The 14,137-nt window shown below is 43.9% G+C and overlaps 1 protein-coding gene across 1 annotated transcript in view; it reads left to right on the top strand.

The window, feature by feature from the left end:
- The window catches only part of WDR35 (WD repeat domain 35), a 176,478-nt gene that overhangs the window by 56,684 nt on the left and 105,657 nt on the right, over nucleotides 1-14,137 (top strand). The window lies entirely within an intron of this gene.

Below are 14,137 nucleotides of genomic sequence, written 5' to 3'. Positions count from 1 at the left end.
TTTTTGGTCCCTTTTTTTTTCTTTTTTTCCTAAGTAATTCTTTGCATTCGGCCCGTGTAAAACAGACTGCACACAGATGTCACTTGCACGAGTAAGTTTTGCATGTGAAACGGACCTGATGAGGACATGTCTCCCCAAAATCTGACATGTGAATAGCCCTGTAATATAGGTGGTATTTTTGTCCACTGACCGGACTGGGACGACAAACACTGACGTGTGAATAAGCCCTATGATCCACACAGTTAAATTGGAAAACCCACTTACAAAACCTCACAGCTCCATACGTGGATTTTTGGTGTAAGAGAATGTGGTCCGCTCACCTGCAGTCCTATGTAAAGCCACAAATCACACACTAACATTATGATTTTTGCCAGTTGCCGTGTCCGTCATTTAGAATTGCTTGTCGCTGTGCACGGCGATGACTATAATGTTATACCGTCACACGGGGTTATTGTGCACAGATGCGGGGCTGTATACTGCAGTATACACGAGTCCATCACAGACTGTTGCATAACATTCATGAGCCAGAACATAAGCTAAATCTCCAGCTTGTTTTATATTCTCCCATTCAGTAGGTGCTACTTTATTGCATAATATCCAGCAACGCTCAGGTCCCGGCGCTCGCAAGTGAGAATTTATATGTTTAAGTCGCTCGCCTTCCGCGTAAAGTAAACCGCAGTGCGTCCATTCATCGGCCTCCAATACTCTCCCAACAAGCGGACCTTTCATAGCTCCACGGTAAACACAGCCACATGTCTAATCTATCCTCCGCCTGTAAAATTCCTCCTTATCCTGGAGATGGCGGCTTCAGCAGCTCCTCTCTAGACCTAGGCAAGAAGCTTCCATGGCACCGAGGAATGCAAACACATCAGCGCCTGTGTTCTCTAAGACGCCTACGGATCACTTCACTTCTCTGCGCATAAACACCATCCATCAGGTTTATGACACACATTTTTATTTTTATAGATCCACAATAATTATCATTCGTGTTCGTGCTTTTCCCCTTTAAAATAATAATAATATACACAGTAAAAATAAATAAAATATAATCATAATAATACTAATATACAAAAATAAATATGTATATTAATGGTGGATTGAGCTGTTTATAAAGTATGTGAGCCTCACAGAGGAGATTTCAAAGTGGAAAGCTGTGTTAATATGCAATTGAATTTTATCTCTCGCCTACAAAAACAAAAATACCCCCCAAAAAACTGACCAGCACCTTCAAAGAGAATGAAGCAAGTGTGAACAGGTGCAAGCTGCATAATATACAAGAAAAGGACTACAGCTACCTTTGGTGTTCTGCATAACATTTTAACAAGGTCTCAGAGTGTGTGTGTATATATATATATATATATATATATATATATATATATATATATATATATATATATATATATATATATATATATATATATATATATATATATATATATATATATATATATATATATATATGTACACAGTACAGACCAAAAGTTTGGACACACCTTGTCATTTAAAGATTTTTCTGTATTTTCATGACTATGAAAATTGTACATTCACACTGAAGGCATGAAAACTATGAATTAACACATGTGGAATTATATACTTAACAAAAAAGTGTGAAACAACTGAAATTATGTCCTATATTCTAGGTTCTTCAAAGTAGCCACCTTTTGCTTTAATGACTGCTTGCACACTCTTGGCATTCTCTTGATGAGCTTCAAGAGGTAGTCACCGGGAATGGTTTTCACTTCACGGGTGTGCCCTGTCAGGTTTAGTAAGTGGGATTTCTTGCCTTATAAATGGGGTTGGGACCATCAGTTGTGTGTGCAGAAGTCTGGTGGATACACAGCTGATAGTCCTACTGAATATACTGTTAGAATTTGTATTATGACAAGAAAAAAGCAGCTAAGTAAAGAAAAACGAGTGGCCATCATTACTTTAAGAAATGAAGGTCAGTCAGTCCGAAAAATTGGGCAAACTTTGAAAGTGTCCCCAAGTGCAGTGGCAAAAACCATCAAGCGCTACAAAGAAACTGGCTCACATGAGGACCGCCCCAGGAAAGGAAGACCAAGAGTCACCTCTGCTTCTGAGGATAAGTTTATCCGAGTCACCAGCCTCAGAAATCGCAGGTTAACAGCAGCTCAGATTAGAGACCAGGTCAATGCCACACAGAGTTCTAGCAGCAGACACATCTCTACAACAACTGTTAACCCCTTTCTGACATCAGACGTACTATCCCGTCGAGGTGGGGTGGGCCCCCATGACCACGGACGGGATAGTACGTCTAGCGCGATCGGCGGCGCTCACGGGGGGAGCGCCGCCGATCGCGGCCGGGTGTCAGCTGCCTATCGCAGCTGACATCCGGCACTATGTGCTAGGAGCGGTCACGGACCGACCCCGGCACATTAACCCCTGGCACACCGCGATCAAAGATGATCGCGATGTGCCGGCGGTGCAGGGAAGCATCGCGCAGGGAGGGGGCTCCCTGCGGGCTTCCCTGAGCCCCCTGCAGCAACGCGATGTGATCGCGTTGCTGCGAGGGTCTTACCTCCCTCCCTCCCTGCTCCAGGCCCGGATCCAAGATGGCCGCGGATCCGGGTCCTGCAGGGAGGGAGGTGGCTTCACAGAGCCTGCTCAGAGCAGGCACTGTGAAGGCTGCAGCGCTGCACGTCAGATCAGTGATCTGACAGAGTGCTGTGCACACTGTCAGATCACTGATCTGTGATGTCCCCCCCTGGGACAATGTAAAAAAGTAAAAAAAAATTTTTCCAAATGTGTAAAAAAAAAATAAAAAAAAATATTCCTAAATAATGAAAAAAAAAAAAAATTATTATTCCCATAAATTCATTTCTTTATCTAAATAAATAAAAAAAAAAAAAAAAAGTACACATATTTAGTATCGCCGCGTCCGTAACGGCCCAACCTATAAAACTGGCCCACTAGTTAACCCCTTCAGTAAACACCGTAAGTAAAAAAAAAAAAAAAAACGAGGCAAAAAACGACGCTTTATTATCATACCGCCGAACAAAAAGTGGAATAACACGCGATCAAAAGGACAGATATAAATAACCATGGTACCGCTGAAAGCGTCATCTTGTCCCGCAAAAAACGAGCCGCCAAACAGCATCATCAGCAAAAAAATAAAAAAGTTATAGTCCTGAGAATAAAGCGATGCCAAAATAATTATTTTTTCTATAAAATAGTTTTTATCGTATAAAAGCGCCAAAACATAAAAAAATGATATAAATGAGGTGTCGCTGTAATCGTACTGACCCGAAGAATAAAACTGCTTTATCCATTTTACCAAATGCGGAACGGTATAAACGCCTCCCCCAAAAGAAATTCATGAATAGCTGGTTTTTGGTCATTCTGTCTCACAAAAATCGGAATAAAAAGCGATCAAAAAATGTCACGTGCCCGAAAATGTTACCAATAAAAACGTCAACTCGTCCCGCAAAAAACAAGACCTCACATGACTCTGTGGACCAAAATATGGAAAAATTATAGCTCTCAAAATGTGGTAACGCAAAAAATATTTTTTGCAATAAAAAGCGTCTTTCAGTGTGTGACGGCTGCCAATCATAAAAATCCGCTAAAAAACCCGCTATAAATGTAAATCAAACCCCCCTTCATCACCCCCTTAGTTAGGGAAAAATTAAAAAAATTTATTTATTTCCATTTTCCCATTAGGGTTAGGGTTAGGGCTAGGGTTAGGGTTAGGGCTAGGGTTAGGGTTAGGGCTAGGGTTAGGGTTAGGACTAGGGCTAGGGCTAGGGTTAGGGCTAGGGTTAGGGCTAGGGCTACAGTTTGGGTTGGGGCTAAAGTTACAGTTAGGGTTTAGATTACATTTACAGTTGGGAATAGGGTTGGGATTAGGGTTAGGGGTGTGTCAGGGTTAGAGGTGTGGTTAGGGTTACCGTTGGAATTAGGGTTAGGGGTGTTTTTGGATTAGGGTTTCAGTTATAATTGGGGGGTTTCCACTGTTTAGGCACATCAGGGGCTCTCCAAAAGCGACATGGCGTCCGATCTCAATTCCAGCCAATTCTGCGTTGAAAAAGTAAAACAGTGCTTCTTCCCTTCCGAGCTCTCCCGTGTGCCCAAACAGGAGTTTACCCCAACATATGGGGTATCAGCGTACTCAGGACAAATAGGACAACAACTGTTGGGGTCCAATTTCTCCTGTTACCCTTGGGAAAATACAAAACTGGGGGCTAAAAAATAATTTTTGTGGGAAAAAAAGATTTTTTATTTTTACGGCTCTGCGTTATAAACTGTAGTGAAACACTTGGGGGTTCAAAGTTCTCACAACACATCTAGATAAGTTCCCTGGGGGGTCTAGTTTCCAATATGGGGTCACTTGTGGGGTGTTTCTACTGTTTAGGTACATTAGGGGTTCTGCAAACGCAATGTGACGCCTGCAGACCATTCCATCTAAGTCTGCATTCCAAATGGCACTCCTTCCCTTCCGAGCCCTCCCATGCGCCCAAACGGTGGTTCCCCCCAACATATGGGGTATCAGCGTACTCAGGACAAATTGGAAAACAACTTTTGGGGTCGAATTTCTCCTCATACCCTCGGGAAAATACAAAACTGGGGGCTAAAAAATAATTTTGGGGGGAAAGATTTTTTTTTAAATTTTCACGGCTCTGCGTTACAAACTGTAGTGAAACACTTGGGGGTTCAAAGCTCTCACAACACATCTAGATGAGTTCCTTAGGGGGTCTAGTTTCCAAAATGGTGTCACTTGTGGGGGGTTTCTACTGTTTAGGTACATTAGGGGCTCTGCAAATGCAATGTGACACCTGCAGACCATTCCATCTAAGTCTGCATTCCAAATGGAGCTCCTTCCCTTCTGAGCCCTCCCATTCGCCCAAACAGTGGTTCCCCCCCACATATGGGGTATCAGCGCACTCAGGACAAATTGGACAACAAATTTTGGGGTCCAATTTCTCCTGTTACCCTCGGGAAAATACAAAACTGGGGGCTAAAAAATAATTTTTGTGGGAAAAAATTTTTGTTTTATTTTTACGGCTCTCCATTATAAACTTCTGTGAAGCCCTTGGTGGGTCAAAGCGCTCACCACACATCTAGATAAGTTCCTTAGGGGGTCTACTTTCCAAAATGGTGTCACTTGTGGGGGGTTTCTACTGTTTAGGTACATTAGGGGCTCTGCAAACGCAACATGGCGTCTCATCTCAATTCCTGTCAATTTTGCATTGAAAAGTCAAACGGCGCTCCTTCCTTTCCGAGCTCTCCCATCCGCCCAAACAGTGGTTTACCCCCACATATGGGGTATCAGCGTACTCAGGACAAATTGTACAACAACTTTTGGGTTCCAATTTCTTCTCTTACCCTTGGAAAAATAAAATATTGGGGGGCGAAAAGATAATTTTTGTGAAAAAATATGATTTTTTATTTTTACGGTTCTACATTATAAACTTCTGTGAAGCACTTGGTGGGTCAAAGAGCTCACCACACCTCTAGATAAGTTCCTTAGGGGGTCTAATTTCCAAAATGGTGTCACTTGTGGGGGGTTTCAATGTTTAGGCACATCAGGGGCTCTCCAAACGAAACATGGCATCCCATCTCAATTCCAGTCAATTTTGCATTGAAAAGTCAAATGGCGCTCCTTCTCTTCCGAGCTCTGCCATGCGCCCAAACAGTGGTTTACCCCCACATGTGGGGTATTGGCGTACTCAGGACAAATTGTACAACAATGTTTGGGGTCCATTTTCTCCTGTTACCCTTGGTAAAATAAAACAAATTGGAGCTGAATTAAATTTTTTGTGAAAAAAAGTTAAATGTTCATTTTTATTTAAACATTCAAAAAATTCCTGTGAAGCACCAGAAGGGTTAATAAACTTCTTGAATGTGGTTTTGAGCACCTTGAGGGGTGTAGTTTTTAGAATGGTGTCACACTTGGGTATTTTCTATCATATAGACCCCTCAAAATGACTTCAAATGAGATGTGGTCCCTAAAAAAAAATGGTGTTGTAGAAATGAGAAATTGCTGGTCAACTTTTAACCCTTATAACTCCCTAACAAAAAAAATTTTTCGTTCCAAAATTGTGCTGATGTAAAGTAGACATGTGGGAAATGTTACTTATTAAGTATTTTGTGTGACATATCTCTGTGATTTAATTGCATAAAAATTCAAAGTTGGAAAATTGCGAAATTTTCATAATTTTCGCCAAATTTCCGTTTTTTTCACAAATAAACGCAGGTACTATCAAAGAATTTTTACAATTGTCATGAAGTACAATATGTCACGAGAAAACAATGTCAGATTCACTGGGATCCGTTGAAGCGTTCCAGAGTTATAACCTCATAAAGGGACAGTGGTCAGAATTGTAAAAATTGGCCCGGTCATTAACGTGCAAACCACCCTTGGGGGTAAAGGGGTTAAGAGGAGACTTTGTGCAGCAGGCCTTCATGGTAAAATAGCTGCTAGGAAACCACTGCTAATGAAAGGCAACAAGCAGAATAGACTTGTTTGGGCTAAAGAACACAAGGAATGGACATTAGACCAGTGGAAATCTGTGCTTTGGTCTGATGAGTCCAAATTTGAGATCTTTGGTTCCAACCACCATGTCTTTGTGCGATACACAAAAGGTGAACGGATGGACTCTACATGCCTGGTTCCCACCGTGAAGCATGGAGGAGGAGGTGTGATGGTGTGGGGGTGCTTTGCTGGTGACACTGTTGGGGATTTATTCAAAATTGAAGGCATACTGAACCAGCATGGCTACCACAACATCTTGCAGCGGCATGCTATTCCATCTGGTTTGCATTTAGTTGGACCATCATTTATTTTTCATCCGGACAATGACCCCAAACACACCTCCAGGCTGTGTAAGGGCTATTTGACCAAGAAGGAGAGTGATGAGGTGCTACGCCAGATGACCTGGCCTCCAGTCACCAGACCTGAACCCTGACCGCAGAGTGAAGGCAAAAGGGCCAACAGGTGCTAATCATCTCTGGGAACTCCTTCAAGATTGTTGGAAGACCATTCTTGATGACTACCTCTTGAAGCTCATCAAGAGAATGCCAAGAGCGTGCAAAGCTGTCATCAGAGCAAAAGGTGGCTACTTTTAAGAACCTACAATATTAGACATAATTTCAGTTGTTTCACACTTTTTTGTTAAGTATATAATTCCACTTGTGTTATTTCATAGTTTTGATGCCTTCAGTGTGAATGCACAATTTTCATAGTCATGAAAATACAGAAAAATCTTTGAATGAGAAAGTGTGTCCAAACTTTTGGTCTGTACTGTTTATACGGTATATACAGGGGTGGGACAAACTAATGGCAACACCTGGAAACATCAACAAAAGTTAGTTTAATATGGTGTAGGTCCACCTTTTGCGGCGATTACAGCCTCAATTCTCCGAGGTATGGATTCATACAAGGTATAAATTATTTCCAAAGGAATTTTAGCCCATTCTGCAGTTAAAACACCCTCCAGTTCTTTGAGCGACGATGGCGGCGGAAATCGACGTCTAATTTGAATGTCTAAAATCGACCATAAATGCTCAATAATGTTGAGGCCTGGGGATTGTGGGAGCCAGATGAGATGCTCAACTTCATTAGAATGTTCCTCGTGCCATGCTTTAACGATTCTAACTGTATGAATTGGTGCATTATCATCCTGAAAGATGGCGTTCCCCTCCGGGAATAGTGCTTGAACCATTGGATGCACTTGGTCGCCCAAATTGCCTAAATAATATCGGCTGTTAATTCTTCCATGAAAAGATATCATTGGCCTGGCGGATCTCCACGAAATAGCACCCCAGATCATCACAGAACCTCCGCCATGTTTTACGGTTGGGAGAAGGCAGTCTGGATGGAATGCTTCTTTCGGCTGTCTCCAAACGTACACTCGGCCGGAGGTCGGAAATAGGGTAAACGATGATTCGTCTGAGAATATTGTTTCCACTGCTCGAGGGACCAATTCTGGAGGTTTCTACACCACTCTACATGCTTGGAAACATTTGTCATTGAGAGCAGCGGTTTTCGAATTGCAACTCTTCCGTGGAATCCAGATTTGTGCAGCTCCCGACGAACAGTTTTCGTGGAAACTGGGTTCTGTAGGTGTTCTTTGAGCTCAAAAAAGAAACCACACACAAAAATAATAATAAAAAGTAAATGGTACATATACCAATAATTCAATAAATTACACAAAAAGTGAAACAATTATGGGGAGTGAGGTGTGGTATAGTAGAGAGTGGGGACCACTCAGTATACAAAGTAAAACCAAAACCCAGAAATAGGAACTAAGGGAGAGAGAAAGCTACAGACAAGGAATTCATATAAAATTGTCTTTATTTGAGTAGCAGTGAGTCAAATTACAAGAAATGTATAAAAATTAAAAAGAAGAGTGCATCATAGGACAACTAATCAAAGGTACAATACATAATTATATAAAAGAACATGATGTTTTATATAAGCCATATGCTCGGAATAAAAGATAAATAATACATGGGTGTGCAAAGGTGAAGAAGTGAAAAAGGTTTTTTCCTTAAAAAATCCAATATACAGTGGGGCAAAAAAGTATTTAGTCAGTCAGCAATAGTGCAAGTTCCACCACTTAAAAAGATGAGAGGCGTCTGTAATTTACATCATAGGTAGACCTCAACTATGGGAGACAAACTGAGAAAAAAAAATCCAGAAAATCACATTGTCTGTTTTTTTATCATTTTTTTTGCATATTATGGTGGAAAATAAGTATTTGGTCAGAAACAAACAATCAAGATTTCTGGCTCTCACAGACCTGTAACTTCTTCTTTAAGAGTCTCCTCTTTCCTCCACTCATTACCTGTAGTAATGGCACCTGTTTAAACTTGTTATCAGTATAAAAAGACACCTGTGCACACCCTCAAACAGTCTGACTCCAAACTCCACTATGGTGAAGACCAAATAGCTGTCAAAGGACACCAGAAACAAAATTGTAGCCCTGCACCAGGCTGGGAAGACTGAATCTGCAATAGCCAACCAGCTTGGAGTGAAGAAATCAACAGTGGGAGCAATAATTAGAAAATGGAAGACATACAAGACCACTGATAATCTCCCTCGATCTGGGGCTCCACACAAAATCCCACCCCATGGGGTCAGAATGATCACAAGAACGGTGAGCAAAAATCCCAGAACCATGCGGGGGGACCTAGTGAATGAACTGCAGAGAGCTGGGACCAATGAAACAAGGCCTACCATAAGTAACACACTACGCCACCATGGACTCAGATCCTGCAGTGCCAGACGTGTCCCACTGCTTAAGCCAATACATGTCCGGGCCCGTCTGAAGTTTGCTAGAGAGCATTTGGATGATCCAGAGGAGTTTTGGTAGAATGTCCTATGGTCTGATGAAACCAAACTGGACCTGTTTGGTAGAAACACAACTTATCGTGTTTGGAGGAAAAAGAATACTGAGTTGCATCCATCAAACACCATACCTACTGTAAAGCATGGTGGTGGAAACATCATGCTTTGGGGCTGTTTCTCTGCAAAGGGGCCAGGACAACTGATCTGGGTACATGGAAGAATGAATGGGGCCATGTATCGTGAGATTTTGAGTGCAAACCTCCTTCCATCAGAAAGGGCATTGAAGATGAAATGTGGCTGGGTCTTTCAACTTGACAATGATCCAAAGCACACCACCAGGGCAACGAAGGAGTGGCTTCGTAAGAAACATTTCAAGGTCCTGGAGTGGCCTAGCCAGTCTCCAGATCTCAACCCTATAGAAAACCTTTGGAGGGAGTTGAAAGTCCGTGTTGCCAAGCGAAAAGCCAAAAACATCACTGCTCTAGAGGAGATCTGCATGGAGGAATGGGCCAACATACCAACAACAGTGTGTGGCAACCTTGTGAAGACTTACAGAAAACATTTGACCTCTGTCATTGCCAACAAAGGATATATTACAAAGTATTGAGATGAAATTTTGTTTCTGACCAAATACTTATTTTCCACCATAATATGCAAATAAATTGTTAAAAAAACAGACAATGTGATTTTCTGGATTTTTTTTTCTCAGTTTGTCTCCCATAGTTGAGGTCTACCTATGATGTAAATTACAGACGTCTCTCATCTTTTTAAGTGGTGGAACTTGCACTATTGCTGACTGACTAAATACTTTTTTGCCCCACTGTATCTATCACAAGGTAGACCAAATATAAAAAACGCTGTATAAAGGCAGTGCCTAAAGGTAAATAAGGTGCATATGTGCCACGGCAACAAAAGAAGGAGGGGGAAGGGAATACCTATGCTGGTAAGGCACAGATATTCTAAACCGTGCTTAATCAACACAAGACCAGTGATACTAATATAATCAATCCGAACATACAGGGTACCTTTGAGGATGAGTATCTGTGTGCACACGTGCCCCGATGCGCGTTTCAGTATAATTTCCTTCGTCAGGGGGAGTGGAGGATGATGTTCTCACGCGACCCCCCCAACGAACCTATCCATTACAGTAAATGGCTGCCCACTCTCCCCAGTCCCACAAGCTCGCTGCCTCGGGGTAATCCTTGACGCTGATCTCTCCTTCAAACCACATATCCAAGCCCTTTCCACTTCCTGCCGCTTTCAACTCAAAAATATTTCACGAATCCGTTCATTCCTCAACCATAAATCTGCAAAAACCCTAGTCCATGCCCTCATCATCTCTCGCCTTGACTACTGCAACCTCCTGCTCTGTGGCCTCCCCTCTAAGGGTATGTTCACACGTTCAGGATTTCCATCCTTTTTTTTTCCTGACTGTTTTTTAAAAAACTGCAGCTCTTGGCAGAAAACGCAGGTCCTTTTTTTGGTCCTTTTTTGGTCCGTTTTTGATGCGTTTTTTGATGCGTTTTTTGATGCGTTTTTTTGATGCAGTTTTCTAGCCAGAGTCTGTGTGTTTTCTAGGAATTTTTTTAGGGTTAAAATGGCTGAAAATACCCTAACCCTACCCCTAACCCTAACCCTACCCCTAACCCTAACCCTAACCCTACCCCTAACCCTACCCCTAACCCTACCCCTAACCCTACCCCTAACCCTAACCCTACCCCTAACCCTACCCCTAACCCTACCCCTATTCTAACCTTAGTGAAAAAAAAAAAAAAAAAATTCTTTATTTTTTTATTGTCCCTACCTATGGGGGTGACAAAGGGGGGGGGGGGTGTCATTTACTATTTTTTTATTTTGATCACTGAGATAGGTTATATCTCAGTGATCAAAATGCACTTTGGAACGAATCTGCCGGCCGGCAGATTCGGCGGGCGCACTGCGCATGCGCCCGCCATTTTGCAAGATGGCGGCGCCCAGGGAGAAGACGGCCGGACGGACACCGGGACGCCGGGTGAGTATAAGGGGGGGAGATTAGGGCACGGGGGGGGCATCAGAGCACTGGGGGGGGGGCATCGGAGCACTGGGGGGGGGCATCGGAGCACGGGGGGGCGGGATCGGAACACGGGGGGGGCAGCCACACTCCGCCCACGCACTTCCGCCCACTCCCCGCACTTCCTGCTGCAGCGGTTCTGCACATCAAACCGCAGTAAAACCCGCAGATATATTTTTGATCTGCGGGTTTTACTGCGGTTTGGACCTCACAATGGAGGTCTATGGGTGCAGTACCGCTGCGGCTCCGGAAAAAGAATTGACATGCTCCTTCTTTTTTCCGGGAGCTATTCAGCGCGTCTTTTTTTTTACAATTTCCGGACCATGTGCACAGTGTGTCCTGTTTTCCATAGGGTACAGTGTACTGTACCCTGCATGGAAAACAGGTGCGGAAGCGCAGCGGCAAAACCGCCGCGGTTCCGCGGTAAAAAACGCACTGTGTGAACATGGCCTAACACTCTCGCACCGCTCCAATCTATTCTAAACTCTGCTGCCCGACTAATCCACCTGTCCCCCCGCTATTCCCCGGCCTCTTCCCTCTGTCAATCCCTTCACTGGCTCCCCATTGCCCAGAGACTCCACTACAAAACCCTTACCATGACGTACAAAGCCATCCACAACCTGTGTCCTCCATACATCTGTGACCTCGTCTCCCGGTACTTACCTACCCGCAACCTCCGATCCTCACAAGATCTCCTACTCTTCTCCCCTCTTATCTCCTCTTCCCACAATTGTATACAAGATTTCTCTCGCGTATCACCCCTACTCTGGAACCCTCTACCACAACACATCAGACTCTCGCCTACCATCGAAACCTTCAAAAAGAACCTGAAGACCCACCTCTTCAGACAAGCCTACAACCTGCAGTAACCACCGATCGACCAAACCGCTGCATGACCATCTCTACCCTCACCTACTGTATCCTCACCCATCCCTTGTAGATTGTGAGCCTTCGCGGGCAGGGTCCTCATTCCTCCTGTACCAGTTATGACTTGTATTGTTTAAGATTATTGTACTTGTTTTTATTATGTATACCCCTCCTCACATGTAAAGCGCCATGGAATAAATGGCGCTATAACAATAAATATTAATAATAATAATGTATAACGCCAAATATATATAGCAACTGCACCCGGACGCACTGTGGCCTTGGTAACGCCGGACCCATAATGCCGTGCGTCCGGTCATGTGACGCGGCGCCTTGGAACTTTCTGGACCTCCTGACGGCGCATGCGCAGAGTACACCTGGGCCACGTTTGATCATCGGGTGCAGTTGCTATATGTATTTGGCTTTATAGAGAAAATAGATAACATCCATCAGGAAATCCACTCCTAATCACCAAGTTCAGTGACTCCCATCCCTCCCTGCATTTCCCCTGGCTCACTCTCCACATAATAATAATAATAATCTTTATTTTTATATAACGCTAACATATTCCGCAGCACTTTACAGTTTTGCACACATTATCATCACTGTGCCCGATGGGGCTCACAATCTAAATTCCCTATCGGTATGTCTTTGGATTTGATCCCATCACAGAAGAAGTCTCCAAGCTTCTCTCCTCTTCTCGTCCAACTACATGCACTACCGACCCCATTCCCTCACACCTTCTCCAGTCTCTCTCTCTAGTCGTCACAACTTGCCTAACTACAATCTTTAATCTCTCCCTCTCCTCTGGCATTTTCCCCTCCTCCTTCAAACACTCTATCATTACTCCATTACTAAAGAAACCCACCCTCGACCCATCCTGCACAAACAACTACAGACCAGTCTCCAATCTCCCCTTCATCTCTAAACTCTTGGAGCGCCTAGTATACTCCTGCCTTACCCGTTACCTGTCGACTCACTCCCTCCTAGACCCTTCACAGTCCGGTTTCCGGCCCCTACATTCGACAGAAACTGCACTCATCAAAATGACCAACGACCTTCTGACAGCAAAACGTAACGGTGACCACTCTCTGCTCATTCTTCTCGACCTTTCTGCAGCTTTCGACACTTGACCACCCTCTCCTTCTCTCTAGGCTCCAGTCACTAGGCATTAAGGACACTGCTCTCTTCTGGTTCTCCTATCTTTCAGACCGCTCCTTCAGTGTTCTGTTCTCTGGCTCCACTTCATCTCCTCTTTCTCTCACTGTCGGGGTACCTCAGGGCTCAGTCCTTGGCCCCCTTCTCTTTTCTCTCTACACGGCCCCAATTGGACAGAACAGCAGATTTGGCTTTCAGTATCATCTTTATGCTGATGACACACAACTATACACATCATCCCCTGACCTTACCCCTGCTGTACTACAGAACGCCACTGACTGTCTATCCGCAGTCTCCAACATCATGTCCGCTCTCTATCTGAAACTCAACCTCTCCAAAACTGAACTTCTTCTGTTCCCGTCGTCTACTAACCTCCCTAAATCTGACATTTCCCTCTCCGTGGGTGGCACCATAATAACACCCCGGCAGCAGGCGCGCTGTCTGGGTGTTATGTTTGACTCCGATCTCTCTTTCTTCACATCCCATATACAATCTCTTGCCCGCTTGTACTGCTTACACCTAAAGAACATCTCTAGAATCCGCCCTTTTCTCACCATGGAAACAACAAAAATCCTCACTGTCGCCCTGATCCACTCCCACCTGGACTACTGTAACGCTCTTTTAATTGGCCTCCCCCTCACTCGACTTTCCCCTCTCCAGTCCATCCTTAATGCAGCAGCCAGGGTCGTCCATCTGGCTAATCGTTACTCAGACGTGTCCGCTCTTCGTTAGTCGTTACACTGGCTGCCCAT

This window comes from Ranitomeya imitator, chromosome 5 (assembly GCF_032444005.1).
Source record: "Ranitomeya imitator isolate aRanImi1 chromosome 5, aRanImi1.pri, whole genome shotgun sequence".
In the NCBI taxonomy this organism is placed as follows: domain Eukaryota; kingdom Metazoa; phylum Chordata; class Amphibia; order Anura; family Dendrobatidae; genus Ranitomeya; species Ranitomeya imitator.
The sequence above is the reverse complement of the archived record's forward strand: the minus strand, read 5'-3'. Positions and strand labels throughout refer to the sequence as shown.